At 49.7% G+C, this 24166-nt stretch overlaps 1 long non-coding RNA gene across 1 annotated transcript; it reads right to left on the bottom strand.

Annotated features, from left to right (window-relative positions):
• Window positions 1-10984: 10984 nt before the first annotated feature.
• On the bottom strand, window positions 10985-17595 carry LOC113179598 (uncharacterized). The gene is made up of 3 exons (XR_003300365.2): window positions 15719-17595; window positions 13118-13224; window positions 10985-11855 (listed from the first exon to the last, which is right to left on the bottom strand). It is a non-coding gene; the product is annotated as an uncharacterized LOC113179598 (long non-coding RNA).
• Window positions 17596-24166: the final 6571 nt, after the last annotated feature.

The following is a 24166-nucleotide window of genomic DNA, read 5'->3' as shown; positions in this document are numbered from 1 at the left end:
GGCAACATTATTACTACTAATAAAACAGTTGGCTTTTTTTTCCGAGGAATTTCTGCCAAGAGACTAGCTGGTTTAGTCTGTACATCTCCAGCACAGAGTCTCCTAAGCATAATTTTGTTTCTACATGGCTCATAGATTTATTCACTTACTCACCAGATATTTATTAAACACCTACTACAAGCAAGATACTCAGGAGACGCTGGAGAAAAAGACAAAGTCCTGCCCTTGTGGAGCTTACATTCCTGTGGAGAAGACAGTCATAAAATAATGATGCATCCATTAAATAAGGTTTATAACAAACACTGTGCCAAGCACAGAATGAAAGACAGAGACTCATATTGAGAGAAAGGTACAGTTTGGGTTCAAGCTCAAGAAGAACCTCCTCTCAAACCTCCATCCTGCTTTTAGGAAGAAACCAGCCTCACGAAAGACCGGGGAAGAGCTTCACCTTTTCAGCATGAGAAATAGCTCGGACAAATGTCCTGGGGCAGGACAAAGCACAGCTGAATTAGAGACACTGAGAGAAGCAGTGGAGCTGGCTTGTGGTGAATGAGAGGGAAGGACGAGAGGGGTGGGCAGGGCCAAGTCAGTTGCCCCTGCTCTAAAAGTGGCCTTTTGTCTCCAATCTCCTGCCTGACTTCGCTCAGCAACTCACAGCAACAGACCAGTGCCCCACACTCCCCCTCTGCCCCATGCAGCATGGTCCTGAAGAAAACCCGGCACACTCTGACCACCCTCTGCTGTTCCAGCAGCTGCCGGAGCCCTGCAGCAGGCTCGGTAAGCGCGTGGGTGATGTCCCCCAGCGAGTGTGCTCTTCCCACCCCATCAGCCAGCCTGGTGGCGGCGCCCAGCGAGCCGCGCGGTCGTTGATGATAATTGTTGCATTAATTGGTGCTGTCCGGACCAGACAGAACGCAAAAGATCCCACTGTGTCCAATAATTAATGTTTTTCCCTCACTGCAACGCCATTAATAAGGGACTCTTCCAAGAAGCGAGTAATTGGCTGGCTGGGTGTCATTAGGGTATTTATAGATAAGCTTTGGTCTGAGGCAGAGAGGAAAGCTGATTGTGTTTATTTAGACTCTATTATCTATCGCTAATGTGTTCTCCCGAGTTCCCATCAGCCGTTCTCTGGGTCGTAATGATCCAGGGCACACCCGCATCGTGAGGTCAGTGACCTACCAGCACCCATCTCTCGGTGGCAGGGGAGAGGGGAGGACACAGGGGGCTTTCACAGGTCCCCCTGCTCCCTCTCCTTCACGGGAAACCTTCCCTTCCTCCTTCCTCTGAGAAATTTAGAGCAAGGCTCTCGGAAGTACCAGAAAGACAGTTTCTCCTAATTAAACCTCAGAGGAGTGGAAGTTTCTTGGGTCTGTGATTATCTGAAGGGTTTTTGAAAATGTGAATCCGGTTGGGGGGAGCGGAGCGTGGCTTTGAAAAACACAGGGAGGAAGAGCTGCTGGATTTGAGAGCACCTCACAGCGGCAGCCAGAGAGGACTCCAGGTCCATCAAGTCAGGGGACCAGGGGTCTGTCACTGCACCAGGGGACACAAGGCTGGGCCCTCCGCACCCAGGCTGTGCACACAGCCCCACGTGGGGCGATTTCTCTCCCAAAGATTCCGGTCCGGTTGCTTTTAGCCAGAATTTTCAGAAGCCATTTCTTAACGCTTAAAATAAAAGTATAGATGTGTGTGACAGTGTGGATGTACTAAATGACAGATTACAGTTAAAAATGGTTAAAATGACAAGTTTATGCTATGTCTATTTCACCACCATAAAAAAAAAAACACAAGGACCATAAGTAGAATAGTGCGATTTATAAGGAGGATTTAACAGTCATAAGGATAAAATAGGGTTTTGACTTTATAACTGTAGTGTATCTAATTTTAGAAACCACATACACTTTTTATTTATCTTATTTTATTTTTTTAATACTGAGTATTTAACCTGGGGTGCTTTACCACTGAGCTACATCCCTACCCCTTTTTTATTATTTATTTATTTATTTTTGTTTATTCATTTGTTTATTTATTTATTTATTTTATATTTTGAGACAGGATCTCACTAAGTGATTGCTTAGGACCTTGCTAAGTTTCTGAGGCTGGTTTTGAACTTGTGATCCTCCTGTCTCAGTCTTCCAAGCCACTGGGATTACTGATGTGCCCCATGACACCCAGTTGAAACCAAGTAAACTGCTAAATCCTCACTTCAGGGCAAAAAAAATCACCCTCAAATTAATTTTTAAAGATGCTTTAATTAATAACAGTCATCCAACAAAATTATCTTGTCAACTAATGAGTTGGGTCACTGTGGTCATACTGTAGGGTGACGTCAACCTTATCCATGTCTACCACTCGCCACTCAATTTGCTCTGGACATTTTGGGGCAGGGTTCCTTCTCCCTGGACCAGCGACTGTCCCTAGCTGAACTCCTACATGTGTTCCTCTGCTCTTCCGGTCACTCTGAAGAAAGGAAGTCAGACCATGGGACAATTTTGTGGAAAGCCCCGCTGGGTGAGCGTGTGTGTGTGTGCTTTACGCAGTCAATCCCACTCACATCTCTTACTGCACTGGGTGATGGGGAACAACGAGATTGGGAGTCTGGACATTTGATTTCAAGGTCAGGCTGGGCCCCAGGTCATGCAGTGTAAGAGGAGGGCATGGGAGCCCTGGGCACACCTCACAGGGCTGATCTCGGAACGAATGGGACAAGATCAGTGCAGATAGGGGGCCAAGGTCCATCACAGTGTCCATTTGTGGGAGGAATGTTTGGGCCTCCCACTTGTGAATGCGTCTGGCCGGCACTGTCCCCTGCAGCCTCCCTGCCTTCTCTGTGAAGGACACACTCAGGGTCCTTGTCTTGTCAGATGACTTGTCTCTGGTTTGGAAATACGCTCCCTCGGTGGACCCGTGCGTGTACGCGTGATGTAACTTTGCAGGTTAGGTGTGTAATGCTTTCAGGAAAACGGTGCCATTTTTTCCTCTGCTCCCCGCCACTGGGACCAGGTGATTTGTGGGCACATCTGTCGTGGTGTTGAGAATACTCTTGGAGATATTCTTAGCTCCTGGCTCGGGGTCTCAAGGTCGAGAGGCTGCCTCCTGGGAGACAGCAATACCTGTAGCTGTGGGAGGGTCTCAAAGGACCAAGTGGAAAATCTGTCACCAGGGCCAGTGGCTGAAGTTTAGTGGGTAGATCAGTAAGAAAGAAAGAAAGCAATAGAGCGGGCTGCTGTGGGGACAGCTGACAGAGGCAGGCTCAGCCCCGCACAGCCTGAGTTACCAGGGAGCACGGGCCCAGCAGAGAACTTGACCCCCTCAGCCTCAGCCACCTCCCTAGGAGGCTCACCAGGTGGTGGGGACATTGGCACTTTCACTTACAGAGGGCCTGCGGGGGGCCAGCATGGTGCCCCTACAGGAGGGAGAAAGATGGAGGCCCCTGGGCAGGAATTCTCCTACAGGAGCCACCTGTGAGCAGAGCAAACAGCCAGCAGCTCCCGGGGGTCAGGCCTCAGTGAGTGCCACAGCCACCGTCCTGACAAACAACCAGCGCGTTGTGTTGGAGACGCAAATACCAAGAGTGGTGTTGCCAAGGGTGACGTGATTTTCCCAACTCGGTGAGCACGGCTCCGGAACACTCCCAGCAAAGCCAGAGGACCTTGCTTTGCGGACACGGCTGTTGCATTCCCAGACGGTTCCAGGTAGAACTGAGACGGGCTTAAATGGCTTTCTGTTTATGTGACTCAGAGAGTTAAGTCCAGACTCAGATCATGAGAGATCGGCCTTTCACCTGCATGCCCACGCTCCAGGACACGCCCCAGTCGCCCAGGACAGCGCTGTGTGAGCCCTGCTCCCTGTCCCCACCCAAACACCCCAACCCACCCCAGAAGGGAATCCCGCCTTCCTTGGGAGCCAGTGACACGGCTCACGCCTTCTGCTCCCAGCTACCTGGACCTGCTCTCGCGGCCATGGTTTCAGTGTGTCTCTGGGGGACACTTTATTTATGTATTTATTTTTGTTTCTCTGGTTTATCAGAAACTCAAAGCCAACCCACAGCTCACCGCCTGCCAGCGAGTGTCACCCCAAGCCCTCCTGCGGCCTTGTTTCCTCTGCCCCTGGACTTCTTGGCTGTTTGGGAGGCTGTCTCGATGGCTGTATCTCTGAAGTCCTTTCAAGGTGAAGTCAAGTGTCCTGAGTATATTTTAAAATAAATAAATACATAAACCAGCTGTGGGCTGTTCTCCCTGTCTCCCCACCCCCTCAAACCCTGACCACATTTTATTAATAGCAAGTTAATTCTCTTGAAAATTAACTTCAGCCACCCAGCTTATTCGCATTTCATAAACAAGGCCCCTTTATGTCTTCCAAAGAGGGGTAAAATGGACAAACGAACTGCTTGACCCAGTGACAACCTGTGTCGTGAAAAGATTCCTGCAGGAAGCCGCGCCTTGCTGCCTCCACCCAGCTCTGAGTTAAGGGTGCTCCTGGGGCAGCCCACAGCTCCTCCCAGGCACACCAGGGAGCAGGGGGCACGGCCTGATGAGGATCAGAGATGAAAAAGTGCTCCAAGGGCTACTCCAGGTGGGGCGGTGAGAGCCAGGGTTTGGGACTGGAGAACCGCTTGCTCGTTCCCCTGTGTGGGGGCCACTCCGTCAGCGGACGGCCTTTGGGGTCAGGCCCTGCTAAGCACTGGGCCAGCAGGTGAGCGATGACAAGAAAGTCGTTGCCGTCACAGGCCTGTCCTTACCCTGGGGGCCACAACACATAAGGGAGCCACCAAGCAAAGGAGATTGCTCCAACCTTCCTGAGATGACAGAGCAGGGGCCGAGGTGGCAGGGAAGTCCCATCTGAGAAGAGGGCGCCCAAGCTGGCATGAGAACGAGCGCAGGCCACAGGCGCAGCAGCAAGGCCAAGAGCAGGGAGACGCTGGGGTCAGAAGACAGGTGTGCAGAGGCCAGTGAGGCTCCCTCTGGCCTCCCCCAGGAGCACTGTGGGTGGAGAGTCCTCAGGGAGCTCAGAGCCCAGAAAATGGGGCGCAAGGATGAGACAGAGTCACTCCCCCAGAACCCAGATGCCAGCAGCGGGGAGACGAAAACCAAGAACAAATGGTGGGGACTAAAGTGAAGCCAGAGACTCCCTTCCCTGCCGCGGGCCCGGGCCCTCCTGCAGGGGGGCATCATGGCCACGCAGACCCCCAAGGGCCCAGGCCCCCCAGAAAGGCCAGCCTGGGGCACTGCCCCTTCACTGTGCCACCCAGAGGCCACGGGGTTACGCTGAGGAGCACCACCATCTTCAATAGCTGACGACCGAAGCTCTGGGTCTCTGCATTTCTCTGGAGGTGATGCCATGCCAGGCCACCTAGAGACAAATCTCTGTGACCAGTGAGCGGGTGACACTTTCAAACCCCCAGGAAACAGCTCCCCGTGCCAGCAGTGTCAGGTCCCTCGGAGGCCTGCTGGGGACGGCTGGGGACTGGGAGCACGCGGCGACAGGCGGGGAGGACACAAACGCTGCCTCGCCACCTTTTTAATGAGTCAAATCCTCTGCTGCTGCCACGGCCCTCAGAGACCAGCTATTAATGAGCGCTTGGAATAGACTGTGCCTGTTTTATGCTCGTACGGTGGCCTGGGAGAGACACTTCAATTTCCATTTTACATCTGCTGCCATGTTCAAGTGTCTCCTTAAGGGCAGGAAAACACTTTGCAAATTCTGTCTTTAAAGAGACACGTTCAAAGGCGGCATCGCCCTTCCCACAGCCACGTTCTATATGTGAGCACTTTTCAATTTTCAAAGTATATATTTAGATTCTGTGTGTCAGAACCTCAGAGACGCTGCAGGCCACAGATTCCACCAGCACCGTGGGAGCAGAGATGTCTGGGAAGGGAGGCGGGACCAGGGGAGAGGCCCGGCCTCCTAATGAGCATGGTGAGGCCGGACAGGGTGTATGACTGGCCGGGGCCCACAAGCCGGTCAGAGGAGGGGGCTACATTCAGGCTGCAATCTCCAGGGAGGTGTCAAAGATTAGAGGAGGGCTGGGGATGTGGCTCAAGCGGTAGCGCGCTCGCCTGGCATGCGTGCGGCCCGGGTTCGATCCTCAGCACCACATACCAACAAAGATGTTGTGTCCGCCGAGAACTAAAAAAAAAATAAATAAATAAATAAATATTAAAAAAAAAAAAGATTAGAGGAGGCTCTTGAGTGGAGGAGAAAGAAAAAGGAGGTGCAGTTACTAAGAAAGGACTGGAGAGAGAGGCCTGCTTAAAGGGTTCCATGATGCCCTGTTGTCCCAAGGGACCGTCCTCTCCAACAGGGAGGGAGGGTAGAGACAGCAGATGGTCGGGTGGGAACTATGACCTTCAGTTCTGGCATTGAGCAGCTGTGTGATCTTGGGCAAGTTGCTCAGCCTTTCTGAGCCTCCACTTCTCATCTGTAAAATAGGATTGTCATCCACCTCTCCTGCAGGGTTTCTGTGAGAATGACAGGCCATGTAGAGCCCGGTGCTCAGGAGACGCGTGTCGGTGGGATCTACGTTTGTTTCTAGAGCCCAATAATCATCAGAGAATCCTCTGGAACAGGAAACCCACCCTTTGATCAGCCTCAGCCAACCTGCAGGACACGAGCGTTATGAGCAGAAGAAATCCTGAGAAGTAAAATCAACCCGTGTTTGGGGAGGGGACAGCGCGGGGCGACCGCTGCTGGCCGGGTGAATTACCCTGGATTTCATCACCGTTGCCATCTCCTGAGCAAACAGCTCAGAAAGCACAGAGGTTCCACCCTAAGCCAGTGGTGCCCCAGGGCACTGCCAATCACCTCCAAGGGTGTGGCGAACCCTCTCCACGTCCACCCAAGTCTTCTCTAATCTGAGCTGCCATCCCCAGCCGTCATCACGGGGACAAGTGGAGAAGGCCGTGAGAATCACTCCAAGGCAGACTGCCCGCTGCCCCCCAGCGCCTGGTGTCCCTCTTCCCCACTCCCGAGCCCACATCCTAGACGCAGCTGGGCCCAGTTAAAGATTCTACTGCCTGTCCCCTCTCACAGCCAGGTGTGGGCACATGACCAAGTTCTGGCCAATAAGGTGAGAGAAACTAGTCCCAAAGACTTACAGGAAGGTTCTTTGGAAGAGAGGAAATGATAACTGGAGAAGGCCCCTTTGGCTTTACGCCTTTTTCCTACCTGTTGCTTGGGATGTGGACATGATGGCCTGAGCTGCAGCAGGCATCTTGAAGCGCCGAGGGCAGAAGTCCTATAGGGAATGGCAGAGCAGAGAGAGCAAGGGCCCTGGATAATTGTGAGGCCCGCCACACAGTCTCTCCAGGACTTCTCCAACACCAGAGAACCCTTTATGCATTTAAGACACTTTTATTCTGGTTCGCTATTAGGTGCCGCTGAAGTTAATCCTAATATACACACTTCATTCCTAGAAGCTGGCGGCTGTGTGAAAGAGGAGGTCTGGTCCCTGCCACCTGTCCTGGCTACCAAGGGGGCAGAATGGCATGGTGCAGTGGGAGGTGAACAGCAGCTTCCAGCTTGTGCCCACCAATCTTGGCTGGTGCTAGGCCCCAGGGAGTAACCCATCTCTCCCCGTCTCACCTGGTAGCAACTTGCATGTCTTTGGGCCTAAAGCCAAAATCTCAGGGTGGAGGGAGACATCACAGGAAAAAGTAACCAGTCAAAATGGAGCCGGGTTCAAGTTCACCCTGACTCTCACCAGCTCTAGGGCTGGGTAAAAGCTACTTAACCCTTTCCTCCTCTGTAAAATAGGAATCGTGGAACACCTACTCCACGGGCCAGCTGGGTGAGATCAGTGAGGTCCCTGGAATCAGTCTTCCAAAATGGTAGCTGTTATTGCTGGGGATTAGTTGTGGACTCCGGTTATTATTTCCGGAGAGAGGTCTTGAGGCAAAGTGGCTCTTCTCTCTGCAAATGCAGGAGAGAGCAAGACTTTGGCCAAATGTCATTTTTCTGTTTCTTCCAGGTAACGCAGATCAGCTCCAATACCTCCCGAGTCTACTCCCAAGTGTCCGAGAGCTGGACAGAGGGCGGGTGGGGAAAGGGGAGACCCGGGTGCTCTCATTGGCTGCCCCACTAATTGGCTGTGTGACCTCAGGCAAGTCACTCCCTCTTTCTGAACCTTGGTCCACCCACCCACCACCCCTATAAAGAGGATGCCAGCCTCCATCTCTAGGGCCTCTTTCAGCATCAAAAGTGCAGGGATTCCATGAGCCCCAGGAGCCAAGAGAATCGGGATTGAAGGGGTCGGTCCACCTGCTGCCACTTTTACCTGCTGCCAATCTTATGCCCCACTTCCTCACTCCTGCCAGGTCACCCTTAAATTTTCTTTGCTATCATATGGAGGAGCTGGTTCCAAAAGAAAAATGATTTCTGCCAACAACGAGGCTGGGCGTAAGAACTGGGGCAGGAAGAGATTTAAGAGAAGAGTTTGTTTCACTCTCTGCAAATTTAATGTAAATAATTAGATGGGATACATTGAAAGATGGTTGATTTGTAACAGAATCATCTAGAAACAAATAAACCAGCTCTCCTGAGTGCGCTACATAGATGGTGGAAAGGAGATTATGCCTGCCCTTGGCTACTTGAACCTCCAGGTCAATGTTTACCTCCAGAGGAGTCCCAGTAGGTGGGCAGTCCCACCGTCGTCTGGCCAACGAGGTAGAGGGACAGAGAAGTTAGACCTTTTGCTGAAACGGGTAAATGAGTAAAGTGGGATTAGAATCTATATTTAATCTAGGTTGTCACCACTGTTATTTTGAGACCTGAAAGAAAAACAGCTCAATGGGATGATGCGAGGCCAGGTACTAGAGCAGGATATCACGCCAGAACCGGCAGCCGCCCCTCACACGTGACCCTGGGGGCGGCCACAGAATCCCCCTTTGTCCATGTTTTCCCACATGTCAAAGTGGGTGCTGGAGAGATGGGAGCCCACACCTGCTGCTGAATCTGCCTCATTCCACTCAATATACCAGGGCCACCAACATGATAGCAGGTCACCATGGAAACCATGTCCTGGTACCTCCCCTACATGACAACGGGCACACCTTCTCCCTGGCAGAAAGCTAAGGATCTTGGTTAATGAGCTGCCCTTCCCTTCCCCGGCCCTCTCGACCTCCAGAACCACCTTCACTGGGTTTGCAAACCCAGGAGATCCACTCACAAATCTGAACCAGCAACACCAACGACAGGAGATAAGTGAGGTCTCTCCCAAGGTCCCCCAACTCCATTCTAGAGACTCTCTCTCTGCCCCGTAAATCTTAAGGAGGTGGGGGCCCCTCCCTTGCATTAACATCATCCTGCGTTGGCCACGGGGACACCAATCAATGTGACTGCTCTATGACATCCTGTAAGACTTCTGCAACATACAGATGGCGTTGCTGCAAGCAAGTCAACAGAACAGCAATGACGCGTGAGTGCTCTTGGATTCGCCAGTGGGTCTGATGCCCATGTGTTGCCAAAAGCATTTATTGTCTCATAATTTGATTTACTTTTTTTTTCCGTGCGGCTCCCAGTGCCTGCAAGTAGGGGCAAAGTGGCTGAGGCCTGCAGATGCCACGAGGCTAATAAAGCTCGCTGTGCTCCCAGCATGCTCTCTGCTGTCAGAAACCGGCAATTAACTTAATAGGGTTCTTGAAATGGAGTGGATCCGGGAAATGTGGCATGTGTTGACACTCTCCCGCTGATCCAAGCAGCCTCCCACCATTGACTCGCAGGGTCTGTTTGCTATTTGAATTATTTAGGAGCTTGTTATGTGAATTAAAAAGCAGCACTTTGCAGCATTAAGTCTAATATTTTATGATCTTCAATTGATTAGGTGGGCTTTCAGGATTACATGGAAAGGTTAAGATAAAATGCGCCTCAGACAGGCAGCTCTGGCGCCAGTCCGCTCTGCTTTTTGAAGACCCGGATGGAAACCCACAAGGAACCTGCCTCCCTCTGCCCTTCCAAGAAGAGTCTTCTGGAACCTGCTTTCAGACCAGCGGAGAGCTTGTCCACCCAGAGGACACAGGTGTCCTGGGTTCTCAGGACCCAGAGAGGTTGGTCCTCCATTTCTCTTTCTTTTGTCTCTTTCTTGGCACAAAGATATCACCAGTGATGTGGTGCCCAGAAGGACCGCATCCCAGGCCTGGGCCTGCAGAGGGAGGGCCTGCTGTCACTCCCAGCCGCCCACACGACCACGCAGCTCTTGGCCAAGGGTGTGTACAGCACAAGCCCACTGGCACCACCAGCTTTACACACCCACAGTCCAGAGGACCTCCCTCTCTTCAAGTGCCAATGCACCCTCTCCCTGGCCTCCCAGCTGCCACCAACCTCTCCCTTGGTCAATGACAATAATTTTCTACTGGGCTTCTCCCTCTGCTCCCTTTTCAGTCTACCCTCCATTTCAGCCAGCAGGGTCTTTCTAAAATGGCCCTGGCCACAACACACCACTGCTCAAAGACTTCCAGTGGCTCCCCCTTGCCTGTCCAGCATGCCTGTGTTTTCTCAGGGGTGCCTTCTGAGAAGGGCATCACTAAGTAATTCTGTGATCATGAAAACACGGTAGGGTAGACAGCCGTGACATCACTTAGCAACGTGATCTTAAGAGACCACCGTCACACAGAGTGTCACTGACGGGAACATCATTGGTGGCACGGACGGTCCAGACTCCTCAGCTGGGCCCTGCCTCTCTCCCCAGCCTCATCTTCTGTCCACCCCGTGAGAACCGGTCAGGCTGAGCCACTGATTGCTCTCAAAACATGGATGGAAACCCTCAAGGAACCCGCCTCCCTTTGCCCTTCCGAGAGAATCTTCTGGAACCTGTTTTCAGACCAACCGAGAGCTTGGTTTTCTCAACTCTGAAGCTTTGTTTGTGGTATTCACTGAAATTCTAGCAGTTCTTAATAATAAAAAGACTAAATATGAACAGAGCTGAGATTTTACTGTGCTTTACCCATTTTATATATTATCATTTTATTATATTATATTACCTATTATTAATTCACTTACTCCTCCTGACAATCCTGCAAGGTCGGTATCTTTGTTATCTCCACCTTAGAGCAGGCAGAATAGACTCAGAGAGGGCAGGTCACTTGCCAAGGTCACTCAGCCAGCAGGTATTCAAGTCCAAACAGACACAGTTCATCTTGATTCCACTTCTCCGGGAAACCACCTCTGCCCCTGCCTGTGGGGTCTCTCTCTCCTCTGAGGGAGACAGCGTAATATAATGCATCGTGGTCCACGTTACCCCTTCCATGGCTCGGATTTGGCGGGGATAGAGGCAGAGGTAAAAAGCTCCTTTCTCTACCAGGATACCATGCCTAGGGACCGGCTGGGTCCTCCCTGTGTGATGACAGGGCTTCTGACCAGAGTTTGCACATAGTAGGTGTTCATTCAAACATGTAATTCTGCTTGATGACAGGCAGGGCTCCCCCACCAAAATTTACCAAGACCTTGATGAAATGGCAGAGGGTGGCCTGGCAAGGGGCTGCTCCACAGGAAACGGAATTGAAATGGCACCCAGCCTCCATGTCTTTAAACGGTGAAAACTTGGGAAAAGGAGTTACTCTGGCAGAGACTTGGTTCCCACCCCCCTATAAAATGGTGACAATAGTAGCCCCTGGTTCATAAGGAAATTAGCAGAACTCAATGAAATAATTCATCTAAAGCACTCGGCATGCACGGCTCCAGCACGCAGCTTGGGACCCTGGACGCTCGCCATTCTGGCCAGTGCACTGCCCCCAGCTGGAGGCTCCAGCCACCTCCTCACTGAGGGGACCCCGGGGCTGGCATCTTCACACCTCCCCTGCACACTGGGGACCTCAAATTATGGCAGTGGGGAGGAGCTCAGGAAATTGCAGAAGGCCCTGGGACAAAAGAGACATTCAATATATGAAAGTATTCCTTTCAATTAGTATAAACTTCACCGAAGCTGAGGACTTTTTTTCTTTTTCCAGAATACCATGAGGATGGTCCCTGACCCCTGAAGTCAACTCTATGCCAAGCAAGCCATGTCTGCCATGTACCCTGGCCCCGCAGCAGCCTCCAGGGGACAGGGGAGTGATGAGTGGAGTCCTGGCCTCTAGGGAGCATTCTGTTTCATGGGGGAGCAGCAAGTAAAGAGCCGACCTCACCCAAGATAGAGAACAAGGGCAGGCAGGGCTGGGGAGGGGGTCTGAGCCAAGTCTCAGGGCCCCACTGGGAGGATCTGCTGCCTGATCCTGTAGCCTGCCATGTACCAGATCTATCATATGTGCCAAGGACAAAAGCAAGCACTTTGGCAACCTCAGAATGGAGAAGAGAGTCTATGGGATTATCAATGTCTCTTAGGAGACCCCTGTCCTGAGACACAGGCTACCTCCAAAATGCCCTAGGTAAGGCTGTCTCAATCTCTGCACTGCAGGTGGCCCAGAGGCCAAGAAGTTGTGCTGAGGAATTGTGTTAGCACAACCACTGACAGTGGCCAGGGCTTGTTCTTGAAGGCAGTAAGTCCTGACTAGGTCACACTAGCAGTTTAAGAAGGCTGGAGGCTGGGTAGACTCTAAGACATACACAAATTCTTGAATAAACACATATAGGTGTATATACTAGACTAGAGGTCTACAGAATCCAGTATAGGTCAGGATAGGCTCCCTGCTAGCTGCAGTAACAAACATCCCATACATCTCAGTGGTTGAATACAATGCAATTCAGTCCAAGAAGGCCCTGCAGGGAATAGGCAAGGAAGAGCTAGATTCTGTAGCAGGGACTCCACATCTTCAACATGTGGCTCTCAAGGTCACCTGACTATTATCAGGCACTTGGCAGACGACGAGAAACAAGTACAAGGATCTGGCAAGAAATTCTAGGGCCCAGGCCTGAAAGTCACACATTATTCCCGTGACATTCCATTGGCTAGAATGCAGTCACACGGGACCCCAGAGGATGTTGGGAAATATAGCCTGCCTCTGCAGCCAGGAGAGGAGGAAAACTGGAGAACATAGTGTTTTAAAAGAATGTGGTCAAGGACAATTTTTTGAAGGGCAAAGGGGTAAAAATTAATAATAAGTCATTTGCTTAATCCTCAATGTTAGTAACAGACTTTTTTATTTTATAGCCATTTCATGGAGAAGGAGACTAAGCCACTTACCAGGATCACAGGGTAGTGGGCAGTGAGGCCAGGAGTACACACCAGACTCGCCTCTCTCCACAGGGAGCGTTCAAGGCTCTCCATTTTGACTTTGGTGTGTCCTGTATCTTGAGTGGGAAGAAAAGTAAATGGAGAAGCTAATTTTGAGCTTATATTTTGGAGTCAGCTGACCCTTATTAACTCCTTATTCTGTGGCAGACACCATTCAGAATGCTTTTCCACACTTTACATAATTAACTCCTCCCCAAACCCTAAAGACACCCAATTATGTGCTACCTCACTTTTATGGAGGAGGGAACTGGGGCACAGAGAAGTTATGTCACTGGCCCAAGGCCCCACCGCTATAATGCGGGGCACAGGTCCTCCATCCTCAGTGGCTACAGCAGTCCTACAGATGACTTTCCATTCCCAGTTATGCACTCCTGCAGCATGTGATGTTCTTGGTCACCCCACAAGTTCAAGGAAGGTAGCAAAGGGTCTCCCTTACCTGCTGTCCCCCCATGCAGACCACCTGCTCCCTCCCTTGGAGCTCCTGATCTGAGGGCAGGATTCTCCCCACAGTGTGTGGCAGCAAAGTCCCTCACCACACCACTTGCCACCTGGGAGCGCCATGCAGAGCCTACCAACTGGCCCGTGGAGGTGGCATTGTAACCTCACGGCTGGCATGACCTACATGGCCTTGCTCCATCCACCGTGGCTTTGTGAAGGCGGTTGTCGGCCATCTCTGACCACCTCATTTCCACCTCAAATCCAGCTCTGGGGGCAGAAACAGGTCTGGGGTGAAGGTGGAGGGGACCCAGGCCACGCTGTGGATGATGCATGTCACCCTGGCCCTTGCTTGTGTGGGGTGACAGCCAGAACCACAGGAGCCCTGGGTGATGGAGCAGCATGGCCCTTGCCTCACACCCTGCACAAGGTCAAGGTGTCAACCAAAACCCTCAACAGAGAAGCAGCGAGCTGGCAGGTGGGGGAAAGGCGGCAGAACTGGGTCCCAGGCACCCAGCAGAGGCACCGTGTGGGCGGCAGACACAGCCTCCCTGGGCTGCAGCGCCCAGTGCAGCTGGCCACAGAGAGCACCCAGGGCCAGCCTGGCATGGAGCCATCCCCGAGGGCTGGCCTAGGTGCCCTTGAATCCAGCCTAGAGATTAGTCTTGGAAAAAGACTAATTAGCTAATTAATTTTAAAAAGTAAAAGGTTTAATTCTCTATCCATCCACATCATCAAATGAGACTCTTCGTTTATAGACATTTTGCAATTAAAATCATGACCTCTCCGTTCATCATGGGCCAGGCATCCTGAACCTGAGGGCTGAAGCCTTGAGGTAGGTCGGTAGCCTGGCCTCCTCCCATGCTGCCCAGCACCACAGCCATGGAGGCATGGAACTTGGTGTCTCTGAGGCCAGCAGTCATGCTCCACAGAGCCCTGCCCATACCTGGCCTTGGTCCCCACAGCAGCTCCAAGAGGCAGGTGGAGCTGACCTCATTCCCCCATTTTATAGACAAGGGAACAGAAGCTCCCACGGGTTTCAGTTAGCAGCGCCAGCTCTGCTCCTGCAAGCACAGGGCGCGAGAGGAATACCTGAGCCACCCAGGGGTCAGAGGCTTCTGGGCCACCTGCACACCAGCACATGGGCATGACGTTTGCCAGACAGAGGCCTTACGCTGGACGAGGATAAGAGCCTGGACCTGGAGGGTGGGGCTGGCTTCAAATCTCAGTGGGGCCACTCGCTGGTCCTGAGACCATAGGCGAGCTGCTGGACCCCTGTGTCTCCTCTGCAAAATGCGGGCCCTGCTACTCCTTACCAGCTAGGGCCACTGTGGAGACTGTAAAGCAGTCAGAACAGGGCCTGGCATGTGGCTGGAGCCATTCGGGCTCTGAGGACCCCTGATGCAGGGAACTCCACCCACCAGCCTCCCCTTCAGCTTTGCTTGCCCTGTTCTGTGCCTCTGGAGTGCCAAGTCTGTGGCTTCTTCCTTATGAAAACTGATGGGGACCATGCAGCATGGTGGTTACGAGGACAAAGCTCTGGTTCTAAGCCCAGATCCCACCACTTCCTGACCGAGTAGCCTTGGCAAGTTCTTTTTATATGCTGCTAAGTATGGAACCCAGTGCCCCACAGGTACGAGGCAAGTGCTCTACCACCCAGCTATAACCTCAGCCCCGGGCATGTTCTATTTCTGTTCTGAGCCTCAGTTTCCTCTTGACAATAAAAGAACCATTTTGACAGATGTGTGTTATATTAAATAACATCGCACACACAAAGCACTTTCAACAGTTCCTGGCACCTGCAAAGGGACAAACAAGTGTTAGCTATTATTGTATCCATGTCCCCAGCACCATCACTGCACCTGATGGTGCTAAGCAACTGTTCTGAGATACATAAATGGATGGAGTATTTATATTTCTTGATCTCTGGATAGCCAGAGAGGAGTGGCCACTGAGGATGGTCACCATGCCCCAGCATTGTTTATAGTGATCTCACTGAGTAAATAAATAGCAGGAGATGAGGAGCCCAGCCAGGCCTTCCAGAAATACTCTGTCCCTGGCTCCAGTCAGCACACTGAGACAGAATGACCCTAGCCTGTTGACTCATCTCCTCACCTTGAATTGAGCTGCTGAGGCAGCCTCACCCAGCTTCTCGGCCCTGGCAGGGGAGAAGGGGTCTGGTAGCCCAGCAGGAACCGGTATAAAGCAGCTGCTCTGAAGGAGAAAGAGCAAGTGTGAATCTATAACTAACATCAAAGAAGAGCAATGGAAAGGGCAGAGGAGCTCTGTCCAGGAGGCCAAAGGAAAGACCCTGCACAAGATGTCGTCACTGGAGGAGGAAGGGCACTCCCGGACCTACAGGAGGAAAGCAGGCAGGGCTTGCTCAGGACAGGGACATCTATAGGGTCCTAGGACCAAACTGGCCCAGAACCAGCAAACCCTCAACTGAGGGTGAAGGTCAGGCAAAACTAGGGAAGAGATCTAGAAGGGCCTTAGCCACCTGTCAGGCCTGGTCCCCTGGCTCAGGGAGGATGGGAGGAGTTCTCAGAAACTGGTTCCCGCCAATGTCAGACCCAGGTAGGGACGAAAGTTGACATCATTGAGAACAGTCTGTAGTTCTGCCTGAGAACCTAGATCTCTTTAGCAAATTGTTATTTTCTCATTTTGAAAATAAAAATTTCCACGTGGATGATTTTGCTTATATCCTTGAACAACAGACTTGGGCCCATAAGAGATAACAAGTTCAACCACTCTGGTGTTGAGGTCCGAGAGGAAGTAACTCCATTCATCCATTTCCTGGGCTTCCTTGAGCACCTACTACATTTCAGGTACTGAGCAACGTGCTGAGAGCCTGCAGAGAAGAAAGGTTCCATTCCTGTAGAACTTACACTTGGGGGAGAAGACAGGCAATAAAGGCCAAGAAAAAGGTGAAAACTGTTCAGATCAGGATCAGTACTAGCAAGAACACAGAGCTTTAAGTTAACGATGAGCAGGATGGTCCATGACAGTGAAGACGCCTTGGGGTGACAGTTGAGTGAAGGCCTGAAGCAGAAGCCATGACAGAGAAAGGCAAATTCTCTGCCTGCAGGGGCAGAGGCAGGAATGCGTTCAGGGAGGTCCAGGAAGATGGAAAATGCGGACATGGCCCAGGTGCATTTATCAGGCACTTTTCTATGAGGCAAGCACCATTTTAAATACTGTGTGAAAGCGCATCAAGGTCCTTGAGTGTAGGGTTCCATTATTGACCCCATTTACAGCTGTGGAAACTGAGGTCAAAGAGGTTAAGTCGTTTGCTCAAGGTCCCCCTTTCAGGACAGTGCAAGCAGCGTTCGGTCGCGGACAGACATTCAGCATCCAGAACCCATTGGGGCAGATGGCCAGGCCATAGCCGGAACCTTGGGCCTCAGGAAGGAGTTTGATTTTTGTTCCAAGTACAATGGAAAGTGATTTACAATGCCACGCTGTACTTTGGCCGTCAGTTCAATGCAATGGTCACTGCACACCTACTGTGTACAGGAACAGAGCCTCATCTCAAAGTCCCTTCCAGAGCTTCAGGCTTCCCCCCGCGCCTCTCAGCCACAGGCGACCCCTGCTTTCCTAGCTGATCCCTTGCTCCCCAACCCCATCTCTCGCCCCAAGCGGGCTGCTCGGCAAAAACTGGCGCTGTGAGTGGAGTGGAGTGGCTCGGGTCTCGGCCCTCGGGTTCCTGCGCCCAGGGACGCGCAGCACCGCTCAGCCACCGCGCCCCCCGCGCCGGCGCTGGCGGGGTCCGCCCCACCTCTCGCCGCGCCGCTGCCTCCGGGAGCATCCAGGGTCTCTCGCCGAGGGAACGTGGCGTGGTTAGCGGATCTTCAAAGTGCCCCGATCCTTGACCTGCCCGGAGAACCCATGGCGCTGTTAACTCGCGTTTCCAGCGCCACAAGCCCCGGGTCCCGCGCGCCCTGGCCCGCAGCGCGCAGCGCGCGGACGCTGACCCCTGTCGGGACGCTGGCTCGGAGTGAGCCCTGGGCTCTGCGGCCGCCGCGCGGTGACACCAGAACGTTCCATCCGAACGGCGGCGACCCGAGCGTTCCAGCCTGGTGGGGGCGCGGCCAGATTGGCAGGTCCCGCGTTGCAGGGGTGGGAGCCGGGGAGGGCTGTTGTGCACAATTGCTGTTTTTACTCCTGCCACCATTAATTCAGCTATTGACGGAGAAGGGAGGGACCGCCGAGGCTTTGTGCCACGCACTCACTGTAATTTACTTGAAAAGAATTAAATCACGATTACCTGCCATTTGTTTTGCATAAAATGAGCTGTAAGGAGTCTGTAATGGCAGAGGCTTGAAAGGACAACAGCCCCATTGTTGCCATATTAGAACAATATTTCTCATTTTGAAACTTAAAACATTCGAATTAGCAGCTTTGTTTGACCACGGTGGCCCCGGGGGTAGGCAGGACGGACACCCCTGCTCCGACTCCAGACATTACAGTTAACGAGCATAATTTTCATTCATTTAAGTCTAGACCGATTTTTTAAAAAATCATTCCTCTTATTGTACAAATGTACCCCCCAAATGTTGGAAAGGAAAACGCAATCTTTTATCTGTTCCCTAGTCCCCTTGATAAATTATCTAAATGCCACGAAAATTCCTTGTGCCAGAGTGAAAATCAGAGAGAGCAACCTGTAATTAGCCCACTTGAGATTTGTTTAAATGTCCAAAAAAAAAATCACACTGTTTCTCAAATAAAGTTACTTCTGTTCTCATTTTCTCCCCTTTCAGTGATGGTCTTCATGTAAATATGACTGATTAGTCTTTGAATCTAGATTTTAAAGTGTATTTAGGGCACCAGATTCTACAAACTTCCAGCAGTGTAGACTGTGGTCTGGGCTGGAGCAGGGCTGGCTTTTTAACAAGTTCGGTGCAAGTAAACTGTTGCGTTGAGTGAGCTGTAGTTTCCATTCATATTAATGTTTTTTTAGTAACAAAGTGTAACTCTTTAATCAAGCTTGAGCTTTAAAAAGAACACAGATATCAATTTTAAGAACCTTTGAACAACAGGAAAACTAACAGCAAAATACCATGGGTGGCATCAGAGAGAGTGCACAACTTTTTTAAATATGAAAATAAAGAGAAGTGGCTGAATTATAAGAGTGAAGGAATAAAGCTAAAGGGATGAAAGGGTAGAATTTTTTTAAAATCTGGTAAAAAACAGGCTGATGTTCAGATTTCGGGCAGGGAATCATCAAGATATGAAATAAGAAAATTGCGTAATTCAGGAGAGCACATCTGGGAAGAGATAAAAGTGTATTTACTATTGTTAATGCTGGAATCTCCCAAATTTAAAAAGTGCAATTTTGTGATTGAAATGTTATTCCTATTTTAAGATATTTATTTCTTAAAGAAAGGTTAAAGGCTACTTGCTGTTTTTGTTTTGTTTTGTTTTGTTTTATTATCTAAATGGATGGTCTTTTCCTTTAAGGAAGAAAAAACCACTTTGTTGTATGCGCTGCTTTATTTTTTAATGCATGTGAAAATTAAAGTATTTAACTTTTATTTTTAGTAACTTTAATTTTTTTAGAGTAATTTTTTCTTTTCTCTTTAAGGAAAGAATGAACATTTGGTTTCAGCAGAAAACAAATTACATGTGGAACAAACCAAGGACTCAACTCCATTTTTCATGACTAGGTTTTTGAACAATAATCTGTAGAGGTGGGGGGGAGGAGGGGACTCATCAGGCAAAGGAAACAAAGTCCCTGATCTATATTCTTACTCTGATGTCACCTCCTGGAATATCAGCAACATTTTCAGTTTCAGTGGAAGCCACGAATTCCTTCAGAACAAATCAAATGTCTTTAAAGAATATTTCTGTTTGAAAAGGAATTAAGCTCTCCTGAAAGAATTTTAAAGGTTGTGATTTTCACAGTCTGATAAAGCAGCACCTTTAATGAAATTCTAATTAGCAATTTCATGCACTTTGCTATTAGTCATATCAGATTAGTGCACATTTTCACAGCCTTCCTTTAATTAAGTGCACTTATTCCAAGTTTCAAACACTTTCCTTATAAGATGAAAACTGTGCTGAAATGTTATTTAGTAAACAGAGGAAGTGTGAAAGTGTAGGTGTGCATGTGTATAGGGGTGGACATTTTTAACTGTCTACAAATTTTTTTTACATTCAGAGTCAGTGAGCTCGGATTTCCATTTCTTCTTTCTTGTATTCTCAAAGTTTTCTTGCATTTCCAAGGAAGTCATTCAAATCCTTATCCCAAGCATATAATGTGGATTTTTGTCCAATACCTATTTTCTGTATGAGTTTTCAGTGGTGTTGCTTCGAACATCTTTTCCATATGCATGTGTTTGCATGTGGAGAGAGGGATCCTGCATACAAGAGAGAGACTTAAGAGAGAGTAGGGGGGTTGAAAGAAAAACTACACAATATCCAATATTTCATTTAAAAATTCCCTCTCAAAAGCAACGGGCAAGCATTTACCTATAAGATATCCCCTTTTGCAAGGCACCTCCTTTCCAGTGAAATATAGCAACAAGATTTCATTTTACCTTCTAAATTTTATTCAGAAGGCCCAGCAAAGAACAGCAGCCGGCTTCATCATCCTGATCCATGGGGCACAAGGACAACTTCTTGCATTTAGACTTCACTTTTCCATGGCAAGAGCCAGGCAGTCACACCCACCATTTTCAAGCAAGGAGAGCCAAGCCTTGGGTGCGCACCCTACGACTCCCTGAACCTCCCAGGATCCTCCTTCCCTCCTAGCCTGCTGCAGGTTGCTCCAATTCAGCAATTGTACTGTCTGAGAATCAACTTGATCTTATCTGCAGCCTTTTGTCAAGAGAAAATTTTGTTGCCTGTTTTGCTCAGAGGTTGAAACTTGTAATATATTAACTAATTGCTTGCAACTCTAACATGTGTTCTTGTTGGTGTCATTCATTTATACTGTAACATTTTTGACATTTTTAGATGGTCTCTTGGGATGCCTGGGCCTCTTAGCAGCTCCCTCCATGAAGAGTGTTTGCCTAATGATTACTGACTGACATCTCAATAACGGTGCAATGCAGGACTTGGGTGTATCTATTGAAGAGTTCGGTGTATGCATGCGTGTGTGTATGCCCGAGTGCGTTTTAATTCATGGTCCACTTTGTCAAGTCATGTGTGAGCCATAATTTAAGCTAATAATTACCAGACACGAATTCAATGAAACATTGGTGTCTACACTTACAAAAAAAAGTTCTGAATTTTAATGCATTCAGAAAGCATTTGCCTAGGGCCACGCTGGGTCCAACACGCATATGGAAGCACTTTAAAAGTGATAAATGATTTGGAATCTACCCTGTCTACTGGTGTGCTTCTCAGGAAAGAAAATTAGAGCTAACAGGTGTTAGATAGGGAATGCTGGGGCATTTTAATAGAATTGTCAAAATGTTGGTACCAGATGTTGACATTAATGCACACAACTCGGAACGTAATGCCGGGCCGCCATTTAAATGATTATTTGTTTAAATTTCAAGTCGCCAGCAGGAAATCCTTACTTTGTTCAGCACCTTTCTCTACACACCCTCCCCTGCTCTTTCCCCTACGATTTGCATCAAAGTGCAGTGGCTGCTGGGCTCACATAGGCATGCTTTAAATAATCCATGCCTGTCAAATTTCATTTCTTCTTTTCAGATCATACTCATCGCATACCCATCCTAGCCAGCCTTGAAGTCGACCTCGACATATTCGCATTTGAGAAAAAAATGATTTAAATACTGCCAGTTACAGGATAATTAATCTTTGAACTACTCGGTAACTTCAAATGTATATACCAAGTAATCTGCATGAACTTGTAATTGCTATGTATTTATACGATATTTTCCATGTAATCACCAAGTCGTTACATGGTTATGTGAGCCTTGTAAATTATGGTGATAGCAGAGAACTCATCTTGACCACACCACTGCAAGAAGCCCAGGCAGGAGCCCTGCTCTCCACTGCAGTCAATTGATCGAAGGATCCAGAAAGAGTCTATCCTTTAAAGGACGCTAGAACATTTGCCTGCAATGGAGTCCCAAGTTTAAGAAATAGCACGGAATAGAGAGACTGGCGGCATGGACAAAGGGTGGCCTTTTTCATTTAGCTTGCACGCAAAGACTGTGATTGGTTTGAGCCAATTATTGCTGCTGAAGTTGAAAGGCAATAGGAAGAAGAAAAAAAAAAAAAATCTCCCGGCAAAAGCCACCATCAGGTCTACACGCAGCATTCTGCAGCCACTTGGGGAAGGTCCTGAAATAAATTCCAATGTGAGTTTCAAAAGCAAACCCTGAGGCGCATTTGGTTTGTCATCTTTTTGAACCCAATTAAAGCAGAAGCAAAACCCTCAGCTTTTCCAGACCAGGATGTCTTGTCCCAACTCTCCAAAAGTGACCTCCTTCACAAATGAAGCATGTGTGTACATGTGTGTGCACAGACGTGTGGGGGTGAGGGGGGCTGGGGTGGTTCCGGGACTCAGTGTCCTCACCTCCCACACTGGACCACGCACGGGGTTCCTTTGGTTCTAAAGCAGCCGTCCACATGTGAAGGACCCTTCTCGCTTCTTGTGAGCTTCTCTCCTTTGTCCCTGAAGGAAGCTGAGGTCTGATTTTCCTTGCATGAGACAGGAGGAGGAAGCAGTTGGAGACCTGGGAGCCTTTCTGGGAGCTGCAAGTGGCTGAGCCACTCAGAACAGGGCAAGGGGGACCAAGAGACGGAGTGTCCACTGGCCTCTGGGTGGCCCCTGCCTCCTGAGTTTTTCTCTTTTCTCAGCCTGCTTAGAAATAGGGGAAACGAACCCAGGTGACGGCCCTGAAGGCTCTTCCAGGGCCCTGAGGCTTGGCTCACCCTGGTTTTTCCCTGGTGCTCAGTAGCCGCGTGTGATGAGTGGCTCCCAACCAACACAAGAAAATACACTTCTAAACTGCTTTGGAGATTACTGGTCTAGAACTCTTTATTCTGAATAAATAAGAATAAAGATCCCTCCTGATCTTCTCCTGCCCAAAGACACCAGCACATGGGAGTCAAATTAAAAAAAAAAAAGAAAGAAGAAGAAATTGAGAGAGGTTTCCAGAGCCCAGGTGGGACTGCCTGGCCTCCTCAAAGGAACCCCACTTTCTTTCTGGGCCTTGTGCTCAGGGCCAGGGTCAGACCCAGCACTCAGAGTGTGACCAGGCCCTGGCAGACATCTGAGGTCATGCAGTGTGCACGTGGCTAGGGGCCAGTTCTGTTGACTGAATTGAACTGGTAATCGCCTCACAGACCTGGAGATTTGCTGGTAGGATCCTGGGATGCCTTTTTTGCCATCTAGGATATAAAATTCCAGGCACATTTTCTAAGAGGAAATTCTGATTACTCCCTATCACCTATTACCTTTTATCACAGATGCTGCTATTTGCTTTTTTTTTTTTTTTTTTTTTTGGTACTGGGAATTGAACCCAGGGACACTTAACCACTTATCCACATTCCCAGCCCTTTTTATTTTTATTTTGAGACAGGGTCTCGCTAAGTTGCTGAAGCTGGCTTTGAACCTTTGATCCTCCTGCCTCAGCCTCCTGAGCCGCTGGGATTGCAGCCATGCCCCACCGCCCTATTGATATTAGATTTTACTCCTATCACACCCGTTTTTCCAGCACCAATCAAATGCCAGACTCATTCCTCTTTAATCCTCACAATTTTGTGAGTTAGGAATTGTGATTCCCTTTTTGCAGATGGATAAGTAAGGTTAAAATGGATCCACTGACTCTGCAAAGCAACACGACTGGTTAGAGGTGGATCAAGAGCTAAACCCACCCCACTCTCCATTCCCTCCAGCCAGGCCTGTCTCTGCTCCCGCACCATAGCCAGGGAGCTGAGTAGAATTTCAGAATCCTCAGGGGTGCTCATTCTCCGTGTGCAGCTTCTTCATCTACTTTGCTCTTCTGAGAGCTGTGGATTCCTCGGCCCTCCCCATCAGCAGTAGTGTGCAAAATGGCTCCAGTTTCCCCCTCCCCATGTCCGTGCCCCTTCACAACATGATTCTGCAGCTCCTTCCCTCAAGAGGTGTGGTGTATTTTTGTAGAATGTACTTTTCGATCTAGGTTGGCCTTGTGACTTGCTTCAGCCAGTAAAATATGGCAGAAGCAATGCTGAACTCCTTCTGAGCATGCGCCTCAAGAGTCATTTCCTTGCATGTTCTCTCTCTCCTCCCCTCCCTCCCTCCCTCCTTCCTTTTCTCCTTCCCTCCACCCTCCTGCCACCACTATCTAAGCAGCCCAGGCCAACCTGCTACATGATGCCAAGTACATGGTCCAGTTCTCCCCATTGCCCAGCGAATAGCCAGCCAACCACCAGAAGGAACTCCACTATCCCTCCTGCAGCTGGCCATCAGTGGAGGGGAAGCCTACTCACTCAGGAAAAATGAACTGCACAGCTGAGCCCAACTCAATTTGCAAACCCATAGAACCAAAAATAAAGGTGTTGTTGAAGCCACAGAGGGGCTTTGTTTCACAGCAAGCAGGAACTAAGACTCCCTCCTGAGCCAGGATTCTGATCCGTCCACCTGGTCAGACTCAAGAC

The sequence above is a fragment of the Urocitellus parryii genome, chromosome 5, assembly GCF_045843805.1.
Source record: "Urocitellus parryii isolate mUroPar1 chromosome 5, mUroPar1.hap1, whole genome shotgun sequence".
NCBI classification, from domain to species: Eukaryota; Metazoa; Chordata; class Mammalia; order Rodentia; family Sciuridae; genus Urocitellus; species Urocitellus parryii.
Note: the sequence above shows the minus strand (reverse complement) of the source record. Positions and strands in the feature narration are given on the sequence as shown.